The sequence below is a fragment of the Sarcophilus harrisii genome, chromosome 2 (genome assembly GCF_902635505.1).
Source record: "Sarcophilus harrisii chromosome 2, mSarHar1.11, whole genome shotgun sequence".
Classification (NCBI taxonomy): domain Eukaryota; kingdom Metazoa; phylum Chordata; class Mammalia; order Dasyuromorphia; family Dasyuridae; genus Sarcophilus; species Sarcophilus harrisii.
The window spans coordinates 593,934,695-593,954,515 of NC_045427.1; the positions used below are offsets into that span (position 1 = coordinate 593,934,695).

Consider the following 19,821-nt stretch of genomic DNA (forward strand, 5'->3'; position numbering starts at 1 on the left):
TTTTATAAATACCAGCTATTCTTTAATTCCAGTCTCAACTCATGTTTTACATTCTCACTTAAACCTTTCCCAATCTGCCAGCTCACATGAAAACGTCTTCCCCTTTTCTTATGCCCTTGTTTCACCCAAATTCACCTGAAGTTTGCCAAGTGCTTTTATATTTGTGCCAGTTTTTTCTCCCCCTTTCCCTTAGAATGTCAGCTCCTTGAGGGCAGAAGCTTGTCTTAGGTTGACACCATGCTTCAGCTACCTTCTTCTGCTCCTTCGGGTCTCTTTTTCCCACTCATGAGTTCCTACTTGTGAGTTCCTCTATTTAAGGAAGGGTCTAGACCAGTCATCCTTTATTCTCTGCACTTTGTTGTACCTTCTTCCCCACCCTCTTTTAAATTTTCTTTTTTTTTATGTGTTGTTCTTACTCGTCAAAATGGAAGAGCCTTTAATTGGGGAACTGTGTTTCTTTTAGTTTGTAGTTTTATCATCACAGTGCCTGGCATGTAATAAGCAATTAGCAAATACTTGTAGGTTTATGCATCATTATCTTCTCATCCCCAACAAAACACTAGCCCCATCCCCCCTCCTCCTCCAGCTTTTAGCACAGACAAGGCTGAACACAGCAGATGCTCAATAAATATACTTCCATATGTCTTTGCCGGCCCCATCAGGGTGGGTACTCCCTCCCTTCCACCAGAACATATTTTATCTTTTACCACTTTCCCACTTTTTTTTTTTTTTAAATAAAGAGGGGCTTACGCATAGGATTCAAGGCCTTGCTTTGGCTTTTTCCGTAAGGGAGCCAGGTTTCCTGCCTGGAGCGTTTTGCCTGGGCAGCACACACCCTTACGTATACTGGGTGGATGGCAGGGCACCACTGGGTAAACATTGCTTGATTAATTGATGATCGCCTTTATGCTTCTCGCAAAGGAGAAGCCCCGGCAGCTCAGAGACTGCCGGGTTTCCTCGCGCCGAGACCTGGAAGGCCCCAGCGGGGGGGCAGTTCCAGCAGCCGCAGGTTCCCCGCAAACAGCCTGGGGAGTGACAGACCCCGCCCTGCTTCCCGGGCGATCGCGGAGTGCAGCTTTCCGGGTTTATCAGCCGGTGTAACTCCTTAGGGGATGCTGGAGTCCCAGCGCCCGGGAAGGCCCCGGACTGAGTGATGGGGGACCAGCAGGGAGGACGAGGACGAGGACCGAGCACGGTTTCAGGTCTTTTGGAGAAAGCACCAAGAGTCAGGGTGGGGGGTCTGTGCTGAGTCCAGTCCGCACTGACCCCTCGGGAGCAGGGGGCTCCGGCACTAGCTGGCTGCCGGGAGGGGGAGGGGGGCCGGGAGGGAAGAGGGGAGGGGAAGGGGACAGTGATGGACAGGGAACAGCGAGGCCAGAGTAAGGAGGGAAAGAGGCGGGGCGGGGCTGCTGGAGAAGGGACGAAGGGGGCAGGGGGCAGCGGCGGGCAGGCGGCAGGGCAGGACTGGGGGCCCCGGACTAGAAGAGCGGGCAGGGGGCGGGGTCCCAGGTGAGACAGCAGTGGGCGTCCCCGGGCCCCAATCCCCGCCCCCTCCGCTCCTTTTCCCCCTCCTCTCTTTCACCTCCTCCCCTTCCCCTCCTCCCTTCGCTGCCGCCAGCCCGGCCCGGCCCGGCCCCACCTCCCAGCTCAGTCCCAGGAGGGCTGAGTTGCGGTGGCGGCGCGGCGGCGGCGGGCGGCCCTGTCTGGGTCTCCAGGATTAGCTTCAGCCTCTCTCTTCCTCCACCCCCACATTCTCTCCATCCCCTTGCCCCCGGCTCCATCTTGCTTGGGCTGCAGCCTCCCGGGCACCTGTGGAAGAGTCGCCGTCTGCGCCTCCCCTCCGACTGCTAGGTAAGAGGCTAGAGGAGGGGAGGGGAGAAAAGGGACGGCCTTAGCTCGCCCAGCCCGTTGAGATCGGGGGACTTCGGGACTGAGGAGGGACACCTGAGGGTCATGCATCCCCAGTCCCCGGCTCCCTCTCCATATCTCCGCCTTCCCGCCCCCCGACCCCGAATTGGGTAGGGAGGGATGCTGAGGCTGGTTCTGATACTGGCTCCTGACCCGGGTGGGGCAAGAGATTGGGGGGGGGGGGGGGGGGGGGGGGTGGGGAGGGAGAGGAGAGGCGGGGGGGCCCCCCTCCCCCCCCCCCCCCCCCCCCCGCCGCCCCCCCCCCCCCCCCCCCCCCCCCCCCCCCAGGATCGGGTTTAGGGATGCGGAAGAGTGGATGGTCGGAGAACTTCTGGGTTCGCTCTTCTCGTTCCATCCTTTTACCCTCCGCCCTTCTTCCTGCGGTTAGGAAAGGAGGGATGGGCTGTGTGTGCTCAGCCTGGGCTGGAAGGAGAGCGTGTGCCCGAGTAACATCCCGGGGTGACCCCCTTGCCCGGAGCAGCGTTTCTCGAGGCCTTGAAAGAAGCAAGTCTCTAGAGACCCGCGCTGTGCCTGGAGTGTAGATGTGCGGGTGCCTGTGTGTGTGTGCTCGCACGTGCGTGTGGGGTTGTGTCCATTCTATTTACATACATTTGCACATTGTGTGTAAAAGTGTGTCCTGATTCCTGTAGATTTGGGTGCACACGTGCCCGCGTGACCTCCTGCAGATGGGCAGGGAGTTGCCTTGATATAGCATTGTTGGAAATCCTTCCCTTCTCTTTCTTTCCTCTTTCCTTTCTTCTCCCAAATCCTCTCCAACCATCCGTATGGAAGTGGCAACAGAGCATAATAATCCCCCATAAAGAAAAGCAGCTGCTGCCTGGTCCCAGGACTTCTCTGCTGGGCCCTCAGGGCTCTGCTGGCGCTGAGGGTTCTTGGGGGAGGAGGGGTGAGGGGGAGAGACACGGGGAAATGCAGGGGACAGCTGTTACAGTGACAGGAGAGAACAGGCAAGTTCCAGGAGTCTTCAGGCTCTCTTTGTGAGCTGTGATTTATGGCAGTCCCCCCATCCCCAGATGCCTTTCCTTTCAGAGTCCAAGGAGATGGCCACTTGTCTTCATGTTATAGAAGTCAGAGAAAAGTGCCATTTCAGGGTGTTTGGTTGTAAATTTGAGTGTGCATTTCATTTTGTTCTTCTGTCTTGTATTTGTGCAAGACTACTTTTCATCTTATCATCTGTGACTGGAAGGAAGATATATGAAAACAGCCCTTTTGTGTAAGATTTCCCACAAAACTTCAGATTTCATTTTTCTTTTGTTTTTGCAGTAAGTATCCAAAGTCTGGACCCATCTAAAATGAGGTCATGGATCTCATTCTTGGTTTCATGAATTACACTTGAGGGCATCATGAAGGTGCCCTTGATGCATTGATTTCCTACATCTTATCTTTCCCTTTGCAGATTGGTACCTGCTGGGTAGAGGGTAAAGATGATTGTTATGGTCTAGAGGAGATTCGAGGTTGTGTGTATTATGTATATAGTTGGGCTATGGAAGGGAGTCAGGCTGCAGGCACAATAAGTAGCTGCTACTTGAAGTAATTTGTGGAGGCCAGAAAGTACCTGACCCTAATTTTCTTCCCACTAATGCCTCAATGGCCATCCACCATTACAAATTCATTCCTTTGGGTCTTTGAAACTTCTGCTCAAAACCTTGATTGAAGATTTAAATTCCAAATGTGATAGCTAGATGAGTGAACAAAGCCAGGAGCTCCTGGCCAGGAGGTGAGGCCATTTTTTAGAAAGAACACTGCACTTGGAACAGGAAGACCTGAGTTCTAGTCCTGTAGCCATAAAGGACTATGAGATTTAGATCCAGAAAGATCCTTAAAATCATCAGATTCAATTTTCTCGTTTTTCAGATGAGGAAACCAGAGCCTAGAGAAGGACATTGACTTGCCCAACTTCACTTAAATGGGAAAACCAGAATTCAGATCCAGCCCTGATTTTCGATCATTTCCACTACACAGGAAACAAGAATTAGGGAAGAATAGACTTAGGATTTAGGTATTAGCTACCTATGAGAGGCCTTCTGTCCTACCATTCAATGGCATTTTCCATGGAAAATTCTACAAGGGACAAGGCTGACAGAACAGCAAAAAAAAGAAAAAGAAAAAGAAAAAAAGCCCCCCAAGCCCCAAACTCCAGGATCTCTTGGTTTTGTTAACAGATATACTTGCTGGGATGGACACACACACACACACACCTTTTAGCATATCCTGATGCACACATGTCACAGCCTGAAAAGGATTGGGAAAGAACTTTGCCAGCTTCACAATGTATTGGCAGAAAGGTATTAGTATCACATCAGTATATAAATAGGATTTTACTCCCCTAAGATAAAAATTAAAATGTAATTTTTAAAAGACTAGATTTGTGACAGTTTAGGGGAAAGAAGTCTGGCCATTAGGCCTTTGACCCTATCTAAAGTAAGGTAAGTGGATACAATTAGATATCTAAAATGACTGGGTGGGTCGAGGTTCCGCTGGGTAATGAGATCAGGTGTTGCCTGGCTGGCGTGCATATGGCTGCTACTCAGCAGAGATTTCATTCTTCCCCACCTGGGTGAGCAGTACAGGGATTTTTTTCCCCCTGTCGCACCAAAGGACTGGGATTTAATATTTGTTTTTGTTTGTTTTGATTTTTACAGAAAGGCACAGTTTGTACAGCAGGGTCAGAAGGCAGGGCAGGAAAGCCCGAGAGTGCAGGCCTTGGGAAAATTGTGAACTCGATCTATCTTCGGCACCCTCGCCTAACCCCGCCTCCTTTCACTTCTCCCAGTTCCCATGGCTCCCCATGGGTGCCACCCTCTCCCCTGCTTCTTAGGGGAAATTGAGCTGACAAACTAATTCACTCTAATCCAGTCCAGTCTGGCAAACATTTATTAAGCACCTACTTTGTACAAGACTTTGGACATATGAAGATTGAATGAAAAAACAGTCCTTGTTGAGGAACTGAACACTGTTTATTAAAGTGTTAGCTATTAATATGGCCTGAAGAGTTTCAATAAAGTAGACCCTACTGCCTCTTGAGGCAACCAGTTTTATTTTCAGAACAGCTCTAATTATTAGGGAGAATTTTGTCCCCCCTCCTATCTGGCAAAAATATTTCCCTGTAAAATCATGGGATCATCATCACTCTGGAGCAGAAAGAGGCCATCAAGTCCTCCTCCCTCATTCTGTAGATGAGGAAATGAGGTCTGGAGAGGTTAACTGCTGTCTCCAGAAATGGTCAGGGGCAGGGGTGGGATTTGCAACCAGGCTCTGAGAAAAAGAGGGAGATCTTTCCACACATTGCTCCCAGTTAATAATAATAATAGCCAGTGTAGCTAATATTTATATAGCCTACTGTGTGCCAGGTGCTGTTTTACACTTCTGCTTTCTGGAGCCAATCAGAACAAGCTTAGTTCACAACTACTCTGAAGACAATGTTAGTCAAGGAAGCCTGTACCCAAGGAACCTCATGGATTCTTGCTGTTTGACTGCTTTAGAGCAGATGAGGCTGACCCTAGTCACCTTATTTGGTCATTGCCCCCTTTTACATAGTTCTTGGGGGTTTTCCTGCTTCATAACAACCTGGTGATGTAATCCCCCCTTTAAGGGTGAGAGAACTTAGTGTCAGAGAAATGAAGTGACTTCTCTAAGAACATATAGCTAAGAAATGTCAGCATCAGAACTTGAACCTGGGACCTTCTCATTCTAAAAATTGTGCTGGGTGGTTCCACTCTTGTCTCTCTAGTTCTGGGTGGCCAAAAATCCCAAAGGATTTTGGGATTTGCCAAAAAGCAAAGGATTAAGCAAAAGAAAACAGGATGTCTTCATTGACAGAAGCCGCATCTCAGGCTTAGATCCCCTTATCTAGGGAATAAGAGTGGTCTTAATTTCCCTGAGGAGCTTGGGAAATATATTTCTGAAATGTAAGTGCTGTGGTCAGGGGCTGTGATCAATTATTCTCCCTCCCTTCCTTGCCCCCCACTTCTTTTTTGGCACATTCAGCAAATTACTACTCCTTAATGGTGGGTCCTTGCCGTGCATTCTAATAGGGGTTTTCATTAAGTGGGCTGTTAAAAGCCTTGGAATTCTTCCAGCATTTCATCTTTCTTTTCATTTGGGGAGTCCTGGAATGCTAGGGTGTAGAACATGGACTGAGGGGTTTGCAGGCTTTCATCTCAAATGGGCCAGCTTTCATTTTACACTTGGGTGATATAAATAGAGCTCTGCCTGAGTTATTTTGGGGAAGGGTGAGGGAGCATTTGAAAAAAAAAAAAGAAGAAAGAAAAAAAGAACTGACAGCCCTGTCCCTTGGCTGAGACCTTATTTGCTTGTCACTTTTATGGCTGGGTGACACATGATGGAAATGGAATGAGAATGGTCTAGGAAATTGTAGCACCAGTGGGGCAGTCTGTTCTTTCTTTTGCAACTCTACTAACAAGATAGATAGGATCTAGCTTCCCCTGAAAAATAAATATGCCTTGAGCCTTTTTTCATTCATCAAACAGATTGCCTTGTGGACTTGAAGTAAATAATTTCCCTGCCAGTTAGGCCCCTGGAGCTGAATCCAAGGAGAAACAGTCATGAAAATGTGAATTAATTTATTCCATTCTTTTAAGAATATATACACATGTAAATATATACATGTGTATATAAATGTGTGTATGTATATATACATATGTAACATCTCTATTATACATGCATAATACATATATACTTATGATTCACATATATCTATCTACATGTATATTTTTATGTACATTTATAGGGGTGTATAGATATAATATGTGAGTATATGTGTTTGAATATGTGTTGAATATATATATGTGTGTGTGTGTATACACATGCATATAAACTCTTTGGCTTGCCATATACACACATACACACACAATTGTTAAAATGGGAAAATGCCAAGTAGAGATTAATTGTGCATTATGGAATGACGTTATTACTGTTAGATAGCTTTCACTGCATTTGATACAGGCTTATTATTCTAGCTGAATCTTGATGGGCAGGACATTTCCAGGATAATGGTAATAATTCATATTTATATGCCTTTTTTTAAGGTCAACGTGACACTTTTCCTCATGACAAATTTGTAAGGTAAGTAGTCAATGTATTATTATCCCCATTTTATAAATGATTGAGACTTAAGTGACTTTCTTATGACACAGTATTGGAATCCATATTTGATCCTAACCCTAAGTCCACCCACCTTTTATACAATTTCACATGTTGAAGCTTCCATATTGATTTGTCCTTATGATGACCAGCATATACTGGTTAGGGGACTACCAAGTAAATTCATAAATGGTACTTCTATTTATGTTTCTATTTTCAAGGCTAATTGTTTAAGTGTCTTCTGTTTTATTTTCCCTGGCTACTTCCTAATGCTTGAAATTCTTTTTCTCATCTCCACTCCTGGCTTTCTTTAAATTCCAGCTAAAATTGTAATGCCGAAGAAACTGAGCAAGACAGAGATTAGAGACCAATTCAATAATTTATTAAATGGAGAGAAATACTGGGACCAATGCATCCATGTTGATCCCAGGGCTAGACGAGTGGGACAGCAAGCCTTTTATGGAATAACAAGAATGATGACATAATGGAGGGACCGAAGTGGGGATAACCTAGGATAGGGAGGTTACTGATAATTCTAATGACATTAAGGAATGTCTATAAAATCTTAACCATTAAGAGGGGACGGTCATAACCTAAGGCAGAATTATGAAATAGGACAATTGGAGGAATTGGTCACCCCATTAAAAGGGAACTTTGGCACACTTCTTTCTGCTGTGAATGCAGGGCAGATTAACCCCTCTATTTTAGCTATTAATCAGGGCCCTCTAGCTATCAGAGAGCAAGAGGATTAAGCTTAGGTCACAGATAGGAAAAGATAAGCAATCACAAATGGGCTTTCTTCTAGAAGCCTTTTCCTGATTCCTTTCATGCAAATGCCTTTCCTCTATTGATTAGTTCTGATTTATCCCCATTATCTCATTTGTATATAGTTGTTTGCTAGTTGTGTGCTCCAGAACTGGGAATAACTTTTGCCTTTCTTTGTATTCTCATTGTTAAACAGTAGTTTAACAAGGCATATTAAAGTCCTTAACAAATGCTTATTGACCAGACTATCGATGTTGATTAATACATAAAAATATTTGTTGAATCTAGCTCCTCTCCATGTAAATAGAGGAACTCCTTGTGAAAATGTAAACGTATTTTCAGAATCAAACCAGAAGAATATTCATTTGACTTTGGAAATAAAAATGTAAACATGTTTCTTAAATAAGCTGAACAGGTTTGCTTGGTTTGATTTTTTTCTGATGTAAGATTTCAGTCTTAATAATGAGACTGTAGGATTCAGAGCTGGCAGAGACCTTCAGAGACCATCAAGGCCATCCCCTTCATTTTGCAGATGAGGGAATTGAGGCTGAGGGGTTGTCTAAGGTTACACAAATAGTTCAGCTGGTATTCATGCTCTGAATTTTTGACTCAGAAATGTGAAAGAGGTTACACTGTGAGAGCAGGAAGAACAAATGGATAGCACAGAGACTCAGCCTTCAACAGCTGGGAAGAAACAATTCTTGCTCTAGTTTAGTAAATTCTGACAACCTTTTCTTCCCTCCCTTCCTCATTCCTATTTCCACTGTGTGGATGGCTACCTTCCAGTGATCTATATCTTTGTTTTAAGGAGCTTTTAACTTTTAGATTAGACTTGTGATTGCTTATCTTTTCCTACCTGTGACCTAAGCTTAATCCTCTTGCTCTCTGGTAGCTAGAGGGCCCTGATTAATAGCTAAAATTGAGGGGTTAATCTGCCCTGCATTCACAGCAGAAATCATCAGAGGGGTGGTTAGGTAACTTGGGGGAGGGGCAGTAGAGGAAAAAGAGAAATCTGTTGTATGAGTTTTTGTACCTTGATACCAGCCCTATAAGGAAAAATAATTTATTTGTTCCTAGGAAATGTTAAATGTAATTAATTGCCAAAGTAAAAATGGAAGACTTGACCCATTGAGAAGCATGTTGCCAAAAAGAGCTGGCTCAGATGAATGGGAAAGGGAACCAGAGAAGCTTGGCCCAGAATTACACTGAAACTAGATTGTGTAGGTGTGCAGTGATTAGAGCTCAGAACTTGGCATCAAGGAGATCAGAGTTGGAATTCTGTATCAGGTACTTATTAGATCCTGGACAAGTCATTTAACTTCTCAGTGCCCCCTTCCCCCCCCCCCTTTTTTTTTTTTTTTGTAAAATGGGATAGAGTTAAAAAGAACACCTACCTCACAGGCCTGTTGGGAGACTAAAATGAGTTAAATTATGAAAAGGCCTTGTTATTATTATAACAATATATACATACACACATGTGTATATATATGTAAACTATATATATGTATATATATAAAAACAATGTTATAAAATTATTTTAGAAAGTGTAAGACAGGGTCACAGCAGAGACAAAGGAACACTTATAGAATAACCTTCACTCACTCCAGAATCTTAACTCAGAACTCTGAAATGCTGAATCTAGAGATTTTAATTTGGGAAATAGTAGAAAGAGCTGATATGGCCCTAGTCCCTCTTATAGTTTATTAAGATTGTTTGGTTTTTCCCCCAAACATTTCCTTCCCAACGGACTATAGGAAAAAATATTTGTGGAATGGGGCAGCCTTTCCTCTCCATGTTGTCCAGTTCAATTGAATAAACATTTGCCTCACGCCAACTATCTATGCAAAGTACTGTACTTGGTGTAATCAATCAACAGTTATTTATTGAGCCCTTATGATGTCTGTCATATGGGCTAGGAAAGTATCCTAGAATGAGACAATAAATCTGAGTGACTTTTTCGCCAAAGGAAGCAAAGATTCATTGCTTTGGGTTTTCTTACTGGACATATGAGTGGCCCAGGAGGGACTGGGGCAAGCCAATAGATAGTCATATTCATTTTTCCTGAACTTGGTCCACAGCATATTTCTGTAAAATCTGTCAGTGTTCAAGGCCCTATCATAGTTACTGCTTGAGTGTACAAAGCAAAGTCCTTATTCTCTTAAGGAGCTTATCCTTCTGGGAGGGAAGGCACAACAATATAAAAGGTTAACTAACAAAAAGTTAAATAAAGCAAGATAGTAATACTACCCATCTTACTTTTTTTTTTTTTTTTAAACCTGCTTAAGGATCAAGGGATCATGTCTTCTCTGAGGATAATTGGGCCGAATGGTGACAATATATTAATTGAGATAATCTCCCTAACCCCCTTTAGTTTTATAAATCCCTTGGATGATCTGTACAATACTTAATACTTGGAACTGGGAGAAATGTCAGGGCCCAAGGGACTCACTAAGCTTGATCCATTTAAATTCCCCAAGGAGATAGGCCTTTTACAAATTCCCTAGGAAACAGATACTAGCAGCTTATGTACTGAAGAAGGCTCTGTCTTTACATTTTTGGAAGAACAGGGAATGTCTATTGTCCAGTTTATTTACCTTTTAACAGGAAATTATCCATAAAATCATAGGTTCCTAATTTTATCAAAATATCAACCAACCATAATTCCAGAGGACTCATGTGCTATCCACCTCCAAATAGAGAGCTGATGGACTCAGAGATCCAGTACACACACACACACACACACAGGCTAATAGTTATTTGTTTTGTTTGACTCTACATATTTGTAACCAGTTTTGTTTTGTTTTCTCAGTGGTTGGGGGAGCAGGAAGTGAGGGAGGTAGGGAATTCAGAATTAAAAACAAAATAAAATAGAATTTAAAAAAAATCAGTTTCCTGGTCAGAGGTCATCCAGGGTCACAAGTATTTATTGAGCGCTTATATACCTAGTCAGGGAGTAAGCAAAGAGCTGAGAATATCAGGAAAGGCAAAAGCAAAATCTCTTCACTCAAGGAGAAAGTCCACTGAGGGAAACATATAAATAGATGTGTCCATACAAGATACAGAAAGCAGATAGAAGGTAATCTCAGAGGGAAGGGAGCAACAGTGAAAGGAGCCCGGAAAGGCCTCCTGAATAAAGTGGCCCTTAACATAAATCTCCTCTTCACTGTCAGCTAAATATTTGGTATAGGGGAAAGAACCTTGGCTCTGTAGTCAGTGAGTTCAAGTCTTGCTTCAAATGCTCATTGCTTGAGTGAACATGGCTTCTCTTTGCTCATGAGGGAATTAGACTAGATGGACTTTGAGGTTCCTTCCAGCTTGATCATATGGGCATCAAGAGCAGCACATTCCAGTTCTCGGCATATCTCCTGTTTTACCCTCAAGGCCCAAGGGGAATAAACTTATTCCCATTTCTTTTTGTTCTTTTTCTTTCTTTCTTTCTTTCTTTTTTTTTTTTTTTCCCTGAGGCCATTTTGGTTAAGTGACTTGCCCAGAGTCACACAGACAGGAAGTCTTTAAGTGTCTGAGACCAAATTTGAACTCAAGTCCTCCTGACTTCAGGGTTGGTGCTTTATCCACTGCACCACCTGACTGCTCCTCCTAGCTTCAGTTTTTTTAATTCAATTGTATTTTATATTCAAGTCTTTCCTTTCCACTTCTTCCCATTCTCACCATTGAGAAAGCAAGAAAAACAAAGCAATTGTTAAAACATTTATAGCCAAGCAAAACAAATTTGGGATTGAGAAAGGCAGAAGATGACAGATAAGCTGAGCCTTGAAAGAAACTAGAGCATTCTGTGAGGCAGAAGAAATGGACATTCCCCCTTCACACACACTCTAAAATCCCTAGTATGTGCCCTTTCAGCTTCTTTAGCTTTCTTCAAGATTTAACTCAAATCCCACCTTCTGCAGAAGGTCTTTCCTAGTCCCCAGGTTACTAGTTCCTTCTAGTTTTATATATATATGTATGTATGTATATACTCTCTCTCTCCCTTCTCTATTTTCCAGTTTGTCTCCCCCTCATCATCCTCATTAGACCATTAGAATATGAGATTTTTAGGAGAAGCACTATGTTTTTTTCCCCTTTCTTTGAACTCTTGGTGCTTAGAACAAAGCCTAGCAAATAATGATCATTTAGTAAATGTTTATTGGCTGAATGACTGACTGAACCGCTATCTAGCCAAGTCTTGTTTATTTTGTATTTGGGTATTTTATATTTGTAAACTCAAATATAAGACTTTAGATGAATACAGATTTCTCCCCCCCCTTCCCCCCCAGGCAATTGGGATTAAGTGACTTGCCCAGGGTCACATAGCTAGGAAGTATTAAGTGTCTGAGGTTTGAGCTCAGGTCCTCCTGACTCAGAGCCAGTACTCTAGATGAATACATTTTAAAATGTATCATATTCGATTTTGACCATCATACCAGCTTGTTAATAACTTTGTTCAAGGAGATTCACCCTTAAGATGATTAGATGATCTCTAGGTCCAACCCCCTCAGTTCATAAGGGAAGAAGGTAAGGTTAAGTGATTTGTTCAGGGTCACACAGCAAGTTAGTAGCAAAGTCAAATTTAGAGCAGATTCTCTATCTTCAATCCTCTTGTTATTTGCTTATGCAGACTTATCACATATACTTTCTAAGCATGAATTTCCTTTTTTACTGAAGCAAAGGGGACATTTATAGTGTAATTTTTTGGGCAAAATTCTTGACACTGATTTTTTTCAGGTTTTCATTATGGTAATAGATTTAAATACAATTAAGAAAGCAGCTCTGTCAACCTTCTTCCCCCGTAAAGTTTATGAATAAATTAAAAATCATACTGATGCAGTTGTCAGAAACTCCAACTCAGAACTTAGGTACAGGGCAAGAGGTGGGGCTAGCTGGATACCTTTGTGTTAATCCCAGTTTTTAGCTATTATCTTCAGATAAAAAGTCATGGCAACTTGTCCTTTGGGACAGGATAACTCCTAGAACTTTGAACTCGGTTATTGGAGACTCAGTATGAATCCACTTTAACAAGTATCAATCAGTCTACAAGTATTAAGTTCAGGTCTGGTATATGCTAGAAACATAAGCATTAAGATTGAAACTCTTACCACTTACCAAAGACCTTACATTCTAATAAAGGGGACAAGAAATACTTATAGGGGAGGGAAGAAAGAAGCATTTATAGCATTCTGTCATGTGCCAAGTACTGTGCTAAATTTTTTACAAATAAAATCTCATTTGATAAACATATATATGTTCACAAACACATATAGAGAAAGAGCATAAATGCAAAGTGAATAAATACAAATGTGTAAATAGTGAATACAAGGTTGTTTAGGAGGGAAGACCATAGCAATTATAGGGATCAGGAAAGCTTTTGAAAAATATTGCTTGAGCTGTGTCTCTTTTTAAATAGTTAAAAAAATTTTTTTTTATAAATACATGCAAAGACACATGTAACATTAATCTTTGCAAAACCTTGTGTTCCAAATTTTTCTCCCTCCCTCCCCTCAAACCCTCTCTCTTAGACAACCAAACATGTGCAATTTTTCTAAACATATTTCTATATTCATCATGTTACACAAGAAAAATCAGATCAAAGGGGGGAAAACACACACACATAACAAGCACAAACAAACAAAAAGGTGAAAATACTATGCTTTTATCCACATTCAATCTCCATAGTTCCTTCTCTGGATTCAGATAGCTCTTTCCATCACAAGTCTATATTGAAAAGAGCCAAATGCAGAACAGTTGATAATCACCTAGTCAGCCCTCTCTTATGTGAGTATTTCTTGTCTCCTCTATTAGAATGTAAGGTCTTTGATAAGTGTTAACTGTATATAATGTTCTATTCATAGCTCACTTCACTTAGCATCAGTTCATATACATCTTTCCAGACTTTTCTGAAATCAACCTGTTGAATTGTGTATTAAAGGTCTATGAATCATCTGCATAGAGATAATAGTTAAATTATGGGAGTTGATGTAAGTTATCAAGAAAGAATGTATAGAGCCTGAAAAAAGAATCTTGGAGAACATCTATAATTAAAAAGAATGATGTGAAAATATATTTAAAAATAAAAAGAATAATATAAATGATGAACCAGCAAAAGAGATTGAGAAAGAGTAGTCAGACAGATAAGAGAACAAAGAAAAGAGTGGCACAAAATCCCAGAATATGGAGGATATTTAATGGAGAGGGTCCTTATCAGCATCACATGTTGCAATAGATCAAAAAGGATTAGAGCTGAGAAAAGGCAGTTAGATGTGGAAATTTAGAGATCATTGACAATGGGAGAGAGCAGTTTCAGTTGTAGAGTCTCATGAAGACTTTTTTAAAGGATGGGAGAGACTTGGGCTTGTTTGAAGGTCCTGTTTGTAGGGAGACGTTGAAGATTTGAGGAACTACTGAGCATGCTACCTGCTGGAGAAGAAATCGAACCAAGTGTACATATATTTCCTTGTCAAAGGCTGGTGGGGAAAGGGGAGAGAGTAGAAATGATGTCAAGGAGTTTTAAGGTGGGAATGAGACAAGAAGCTTAAATTGAAAGAATTTTTTTTCAGTAAAATGAAAGAGAATATTCTCTGCTGAGTATAGGGAAGATGTGGGAATCTTGAGAAGGTTTGGAATAGCTTATTTGGGAAGTGAACTAGGAAATCAATTAAGAAGGAATCAAATATTAAGTGCCCTACTCTGTATAGGGCTATGTGCTGGGCACTCAAAGACAAAACCAAAGCGTTTCTTTCTCCAAAGGAATTTAAATTTTATTAGGTTCTTGTCTTTGTTTTTGTTTTTGTTTTTGACCAATAGAGCTGTATGATGTTAGACAAGTCATCTAATTTCTTTGTGACTAATTGGATCTGGGCCTTAATTTCCTCATTCATGGGATGGAAATTATAATATTTGTATTGCCTGCCTCATAGTCAAATGAGATCATCCATGTAAAGTGCTTCAGCTCTCTAAAACTACTTACATGTGTGTTCTTAATTATTGTCATTCTCCCTTAAACACATCTTGCTACTTTTACCTTTATTTGTGCTGGAGTGGACTGAATATTGGGAGCAGATTTCTGGCTTGGCTTTAGGCAGTTTTTCTGATAATTCTATATAGGCTGGACCATTTGCTTGGAGAGTAGCCTATTGCTACTTTCACTTTCTAGCTTCATCTATTTCCCCACTGCACTGTCCATTTAATAAGCCCTCTTAAGCACTTATGCTATGCAAAATAAAGTCAGGGAAGTTGACCATGATTGGGTATAGTGTTTTTTGCCTCCATTACTCAACTCTCAACTTGACCTCAACAGGTGACCTAAAGTTTGGAATATGTTTGTAGTTTATTCTTGACTTTGTTCCAGAGTGGATTTTGAAAGCTATCCAGAATTTTTAAGCTGCTAAAAATTCTTCAATGAAATCTTCAGTAAAGTCTAGAGGGAGAGGGAATTTCCTTTATTTTGATGACAAAGGTTGAATGCCATTAATATAATATGCATATGACAGTGGGAAAAGTGTCTGGTATTAGAAGAACTAGATTTGGGTCAACACCCCCCTTCATAGCTGTGTGATTTAGTCTAAGCCATTTAACCTCTCTGAATCTCAATTTCTCTATCTATAAAATAGGAATAAAAATATTGGTCTTGACTCAGCATTATTTTGAGAAAATATGGGATAGTAAATAAGCATTTATTATGTGCTTATTATAGGCCAGGAACCAAATTAAAGCTCTTGGAATACAAAGTAAAGATATGGTCTCTGCCCTCAAAGGGCTTTCATTCTACAGGAGATACAGTCTACATACATATAAGACATACAGTATAAATGGAAGGTAATCTCAAAGGTAAGGTACTGGAGGTAGGGTGGGGAGGGAAAGAGTCTAGGAAAGACTTTGTACAGAAAGTGGGAATTTGACCTGTTTGAAAGCAAGTTAGGGAAGCTAGAAGCAAGTCATCCAGTTCAAGTTCAGTTAGGATATTTTGAGGAATAGCAGTTGCAGTGTAAGTGATTTGTAGAGTTCATGGTGGGGGAATAAGGTATAAGAAGACTGAAAAAGTAGGAAGGAATAAAGATGTAAAGGGCCTTAAATTCCAGTAGATTTTAGAAATCATTCTGGAGATAATGGGGGGGAGGCACTAGAATTTATTGAGTTGACCTTGGGGAATAGAGAGGGTGTGTGACATGTTAGTCTTATACTTTAGGAAAATCATTTTTTCAACTTAGTGGAGAATGGACTAAAGTGTTAAGAAACTTGAGCCAGGGAATTGAGTTAGAAGGCTACTCTAGAATTCCATGTAAGAATAACGAGGGCCTGCACCGGAGGGGTGGCCGTGTGAGTAGAGAGAAGGGGATATAAAAGAGAGATGTTGGGAAGGTAGAAATAAGATTTGATAATAGGATGGATATGTGGGGTATGTAGGAATAAGAAGTGAATGCTGACACTGAAGGGTACCAGCCTGGATGACTGGGAAGGATAGTGACACCCTCAAGAGTAATGGAAAGAGAAAAAAAAGGAATGTTCAATGAATGGTCAGACTTGCAGGATTTTGTGGCAGAAAGACCTAAACTTAATAGAAAATTGGACATACAAGATAATAAAAAATACAGTAAACATCAAAGACTAACTACAAAGGATTGATTTTTGCATTTTAAAGCTTTAAAATATGCCATTTTATACCCCATATCTCCCCAGAGCCCTAGTCCTAATCTTTCAGTTCTCTGATAAATATCTCTACCTTGATATCCTTCCACATCTTAAATTCAAGAGGTTGAAGAGGTCCCTTTCAGCTAAGCTTTGAACCCCGAGTATAAAACTGAACTCTTCTTTCCTGAGCCCTTCCCCTTCCAACCTAATTTGTTCCTTCTAACTTTTCTGCTTCGGTCCTGCTACATCCCAACATTTTCCCAATCACATTTCCTTTCCTTCCTACTGGAGGCAACTAAATATCCTCTAAGTCTACTCCTTCTAACTGCTCTAATAATGATAAAATTCTTAGATGTTACAAGTATCATCTTTCCATCTAGGAATGGAAACAGTGTAACCTTATTGAATCTCTTATGGTTTCTCTTACTCGTTTACCTTTTTTATGTTTCCCTTGAGTCTTATATTTAAAATTAATTTTTTTCTTTTTGTTCAGCTGTGGTCTTTCCATCAGTCCTCTATTTGAATAAATATCCTTCTCCCCTCTTCCCCCAAAGGATTATACTCATTTTGCTGGATAGTTGATTCTTGGTTGTTAATCCTAGCTCCTTTGCCTTCTGGAATATTGTTTTTCCAAGGCCTCTGATCCTTTAATATAAAATTACTAAATAAAAATAAAAATAAAAAAAATAAAAATTACTAAATCTTATGTTATCTTGCTTTTGTGGCTCCAAAATATTTGAATTATTTCTTTCTGATTGCTTGCAATAATTTTTCCTTGACCTAGGAACTCAGGAATTTGGCTATATAATTCCTGGGAGTTTTCATTTGGGGATCTCTTTCAGAAGTTGATCAGTGAATTCTTTCAATTTCTATTTTACCCTCTGGTTCTAGAATATCAGATCAGTTTTCCTTCATAATTTCTTGAAATTGAATATCATAGGCTAGTGCTCTCTCTCGCTCTCTTTCTCTCTGTATTTTTTTTCTCTCTGTGTGTGTATGTGTCTGTCTCTGTCTCTTTGTGTCTCTGTTTTTTCTCTCTGATTATAGCTTCCAGGTAGTCCAATAGTTTTTTCTTTTTTTACACTTTGTTTTAAATTTTTTTTAAAATTTCAATATCATTTTGTTTTTCAAATTATATGTAAAGATTTTTTTTAACATTCATTTTTTAAAGATTTTGAGTTATAATTTTTTTGCTTCCTTTCTCCTTTATCTCCCTCCTCCCCAAGGCAACAAGCAATCTGGTATAGGTTGTACATGCATAATCATTTTAAAACATATTTTCATATTAATCATGTTGTGAAATAAAAAATCAGAGAAAAAGCAAATAAATAACAACAAAAAAGGTGAAAATAATATGCTTCGATCTGTATTCAGTCTCCATAGTTCTCTCTCTGGATGTGAATGGCATTTTCTATCCCGAGTCTGTTGAATTATCTTGTATCGCTGTTTTGCTGAGAAGAGCTAAGTCTGTCACAATCTATCATCGCATAATCTTGCTATTACTATGTATAGTTTTATTTTGGTTCTGGTCACTTCACTCAGTATCAGTTCATGTAAGTCTTTCCAGGCTTTTCTGAAATCATTCTGCTTATTATTTCTTATAGAACAATAATATTTCATTACATTCATGTACTATAACTTATTCAGCCATTCCCCAATTGATGGGCATCTACTCCATGTTCCTTGTACTTTCCAGTTCCTTGGTACTACAAAAAGGGCTGCTACAAACATTGTTGCACATGCTGGTCCTTTTTCCTCTTTCATGATCTCATAACTCAGTAGTTAGTCCAATAATTCTTATATCATCCTTCTTTGATCTGTTTTCCAAGTCAGTTGTTTTTCCAATGAAAGATATTTCACATTTCTCTTTCCCCCCATTATTTTGATTTCATTTTATGATTTCTTAATATCTCATGTAATCATCAGTTTCTAGTTGCTCAGTTCTACTTTTCAAGGAGTTACTTTCTTCAGTGAGTTTTTGTGTCTCTTTTTTTCCATTTGGCAGATTCTACTTTTTAAGGTGTTCTCTTCAGTGGATTTTTGTGCCTCTTTTACCATTTGGCCTATGAAGTTGTTATTTTCAGTATTTTGTTTTGCGTCTCCTTTATCAAACTCTTGACTCTTTTTTTCCCATGATTTTCCTGGATAATGATACAAGATAACATTTCTTTCCCAAACTTTACCTCTATTATTTAATTTTAAAAATCCTTTTTGAGCTCTTCCAGGAATTCATTCTTTTTGTTTGAGACCAGTTCACAGTTTTCTTTGAGGTTTTTAATATAGCTATTTTTTATTTTTTTTTATTTTTCTGAATTTGTATTTTGAATTTCCCTGTCAACAGTAGTAGTTTTCTATGGTTAGGTTCTTTTTTGCTGTTGTTTGCTCATTTCCCCAGCCTATATTTCTTGACTTTTAACTTTATGCTAGAGTTATGCTTCCAGGGTGGAGGGGGTACCGTCCCAAGCTTCAGGGTTTTTTTGTGTTGCTATTTTCAGGGCTAATTCTAGAGGTTTTTAAGTTTTCAATACTTCTAAAGAAGTGTGATCTAAGGAGAGGTGTGGTTGCTGCTCTCTTGGCCTGTGTTCTGGTCTGTGAGAGACAATGAGCATTCTATTCTGCTTGGAACCATGACCAGAGTTCTCAGTCCCACTGTGGTCAAAAGTTCTGACATGCTGTTGCTCCTTTTTGCTCTGGGATTATGACACAGAAATGAGTATGGGTGACACAACAGAATACTGTATAATGCCAGCACTTAAGGGTTCCCTCTAATCTCCTTCTGACCAGTTGTCCAACTCCCTTACAGCCTGAGGGCTGAGAACTCCAGGCAATTCAGTTACCTCCAAAACCTGCTGCTGACTTGTCATGCGGAGACCTGTGCTGGATTATGCTCCATTTTTACCCTAGTGAGACAATTTTTCCTCCCAGCCTTCTAAGTTGTCTTGAGCTGGAAAAATTGTTTCTCCCTGTCCTGCTGGATCAACTGCTCCAGCATGCATTTGAAGGCATTATATTAAATTTGTTTACAGGGGAATTTAGGAATGTTCAGGTGAATCCCTTCCTTTATTTTTCTATCTTGGTTCCACCCCTACTTCTTCCTTCACTTCTCCCCAATCTTTCCTTTCTTTTATGTTCTCCTTCCTTTCCTCCTTAGAACTACCTTAGGCCCTTTTTACCTCTTCTTTATGATAACTTCCATTCATCAAAAAATGGATGGACCCATATGCTCTATCTATCCTTTACCCATATGAACAATAGATTGCTTGGATTGGGCCATTCTTCAGCATAAAAAATCTTTAGTGGCTCATCCTTGCTTATTAAACAAAAAATAAACTACTTAGTTAAGCATTTGACATATTCATTTCCCATTTCTCTTTCTTATCTGCCCTCCCTCATGTCTGCCAT

General features: G+C 40.5%; 1 protein-coding gene across 1 annotated transcript in view; it reads left to right on the forward strand.

Annotated features, from left to right (window-relative positions):
* The first annotated feature begins 1,614 nt into the window (after positions 1-1,614).
* The window catches only part of GPRIN2 (G protein regulated inducer of neurite outgrowth 2), a 29,178-nt gene continuing 10,971 nt past the window's right edge, over positions 1,615-19,821 (forward strand). The window contains exons 1-2 of the mRNA XM_031956263.1: positions 1,615-1,851; positions 6,978-7,014. The gene's annotated coding sequence lies outside the window, so the exon portion shown is untranslated. The remainder of the gene's footprint in view (positions 1,852-6,977; positions 7,015-19,821) is intronic.